The following is a 3,098-nucleotide window of genomic DNA, read 5'->3' as shown; positions in this document are numbered from 1 at the left end:
GGTGTGCAGGGGGCTGTGGGTGCAGGGATGGGGACAGGTGTGCAGGGAGGTGTGGGGGCAGGGATGGGAACAGGTGTGTGCGAGGTGTGGGTGCAGGGATGGGAGCAGCTGTGCAGGGGGTGCAGGGTGGAGGCAGATAGGCACACAAGCACACACAGGACTACTCAACACTGATGCTAGCCCTGCCTCAGGTGTCCACAAGAAGGATGGATGGGATGCCTCAGAGGAGTGGAGGATGGGGGTGCAAACTCACAGGAGCCCCCAGGCTGCCCTTAGGCCTTAGAGATTACAGGAGCAAAGGCTCAGGTCTGGCCTATCAGGGTGGCTCCTGTGACAGAGACTTGTTTGGCTGAGATGGACACCAGATGCCCAGTCCCTATGGGAAGGTTAGCGTGCGGGGCTTGACTGGCATCCTGGGACATAAACCCAGAGGGTGGCCGAGGGCTGAGTGCTAGACAGCATTCCCTCCAGGGACATGGATACTGACAGGCTCTTGGCATTTGAAAGGTCATGGAGATGCTGAGTTCGTGCTAATTAGCAAAGACACCTGCAAAAGGCCCGCTTGGGGTCTCTGGCAGAAGTGCCGGCGCTGACTCGCTTGGCCTGTCTAATTGGACTGGGGGCCTGCGTAGGCCATGGTTTTCCTCATTAGCGGATTCATTAGGCCGGTGGTCAGGCGTTCAGGGTCAGCAGAAAGCTTTGTGATAGGGCACCTTGCTGGCCTCTGTCTGCCTGCTCTCCCTGTGTGCAGAGGGGGACCAAGGTACCTTGACAAGCACGTGGGGAGATGAGGCAGCCAGAGGGAGGCTGGGGTTGGGGCTCACTAAGACCCTCCTGTCATGCCCTTGGTGACTACCCCTCACCCAAAGTGGGGTGCCTGAGCCAGCACCCACCCCCTGCTGGGTAGGTGGCAATCTCGCCACAAGATCCTACCCCTGGATTAGGTTGAGAGCCTGGACTTGGGAGCCAGATGGCCTGGGTTCAAGCTTCAGCTGTAGGACCCAGGCAAGTACCCTAATGGCTCCGTGCCTCCATTTACCCCTCTCTAAAATGGAAGTGATAGTACTACCTGTGTCTTGTTATGAAGACTAAAGGAATGAGCATGTGGAAAGAACTCCACGTGTGGCCTGACTCCATGCCGTGATTCCTGGGTTTTATCTTCAGTCTTGCTGAAGACACTTGGGAGGCGTTCTCTGTCAGAGAACACGGAAAGCCACAACTTCGATTTCACTCATCTCATGGCTGACTGTGGACTTTTTGTTGTTAGGTTTTGGGTCTTTGGTTTGTGCATGGGTGGTTGGATTGGGGTTTTGTTGGCCTTTCCTTTGAAAGTCAAATTCTTCCCACTGTAACCTTGAAATCTGTGCTGTGATGTTGGGGGCATCTTGGGATGTTGGCCCTACCCCCCCACGCACACATGTTCATGTTCTTTACCAGCCTCTGATACTTTATGCCCTATGGGGTTAAAGAGAAAAGTGGTGGCGTGAAACCATGGTAAGATCTGAAGACCCCCCTCTCCTGAGCTTATGCTCTCACCCTGTGTTGAGCTCCAGCAGAGCTGCTAGGAGCACAGACAGAAGCACTAGAGCCTTTAAAGTTTAAGAATGACTCATTCTGAACCCAAGTAGGTCTGCCATGTCGGGTTAGGCAGATTGTGCGCTGCACAAGGGCACACACCCGAGGAAGTGGAGGGTTTCAAATCCAGGCTACAGTCCACTTTCAATACGTGCGCCAACACTGGCCTCATCCTCTCAGCAGAGAAAGTAGTGTCTTTTTCTAATCCACAGGAAGGTGCCATGTGGACTCGCAGGGCCCTTGTCCCAAGCACCCAGCTTTGAATGCAGATCCTCTGGAAGTAATGTGAGGGGTTTATGTAGAGAGGCTGGGGGCCAGGAACCGTCGTGGGCTCCCTTTTCTCCCTGACCTCCATGCCCCTCACATAGTTTCTGTTAAGGAGGAACAGATCCTTGAGGAGGGGGAGGTGGCTGCAGGGCAGGTGGGGGATGAGCTTGTTGGCGTTTGCTCAGCAGGTCTGTCTAGGTGGAAGGAACTGAGGGTGGAAGCTTAGGGACTGCCTTCCAGCGTCCCTGATGTTCTGCTCAAGCCACCTCCCCTGGTGGCTTGATCCAATCTGATCCAAACCCACAAGACCTTCCTGGTGGGGCCAAAAGTGTCCCCAGAGCAACTGCGAGTGAGGGGAGAAGGTGAGGCGATGGGCAGAACAGGTGGTATGCGTCAGCTGTGGACACCGCTCTGTGGAGCTCCACCTCAGAAGCACAGCCTCTGGCCAGAGCATTGGCACCTCCAGGCCTGGCACCTCCTTCCCGCATGGCTTGACATCTAGACGGCTGCATCTGTGGCCTGGGAGAGGAGGTAACAGTGAGAACCTCATGCCAGCCATTGGCAGGCATCTCATGCTGCCTCAGGGAAGGACTTGAAGTTTGCCACATAGATGGGGCAGAGAAGAAAGGGTTGTTCTGTACTCTAAGAACAGTGCTGAGAGAGTCAAGGCCTAGGGGCTGGGATTGGGGATGGGGATGTGGGGACACCACTTGGCATTTGGAAGCTATGGAGTGGTGGCTCATCCAGCTGCTGGGCTTTGGATCCACTTCATACCGATGGTGTTACGTGGGACAAGTTGCTCACACTGAGTTATCTTAAATAGCACCTGCCTCCAGGTGGCCATGTAAATTAATGAGAGAAAATTCCCTGGCAGGGGCAGGTACTCTGTATTTGTTGAATACATGGCAACTGTTGAGTGCATGGTGAGCCCAAGAAAGCTAGCTATTGCATTATTGTTGGTTTGAGGATTATCTGTAAACAGGCATTGGTCTGGGAATTAGCTGGATGAGGCAGTGATTCTCTGTGTACTGGAGTTTACTGGTTAGTGTGGGAATTAGCTGGGTGGGTAGGGATTATCTAAAATGGAATTTGTCTTTTAGTTTGGGAGTTAACTGGGAGGGCAGGGATTATCCGAGCTGGAGTTCCTCTGTCAGTCAGGGCATTGCCTGGATTTGGGGGCCATGCATGCACTGGCCCCACCAGCCTTATCTCTGCAGACACCAGCTCTTTTCCCTGCTTCCTTCCTTGCAGATGAT

The sequence above is a fragment of the Piliocolobus tephrosceles genome, unplaced genomic scaffold, assembly GCF_002776525.5.
Source record: "Piliocolobus tephrosceles isolate RC106 unplaced genomic scaffold, ASM277652v3 unscaffolded_44818, whole genome shotgun sequence".
Lineage (NCBI taxonomy): Eukaryota > Metazoa > Chordata > Mammalia > Primates > Cercopithecidae > Piliocolobus > Piliocolobus tephrosceles.
Note: the sequence above shows the minus strand (reverse complement) of the source record.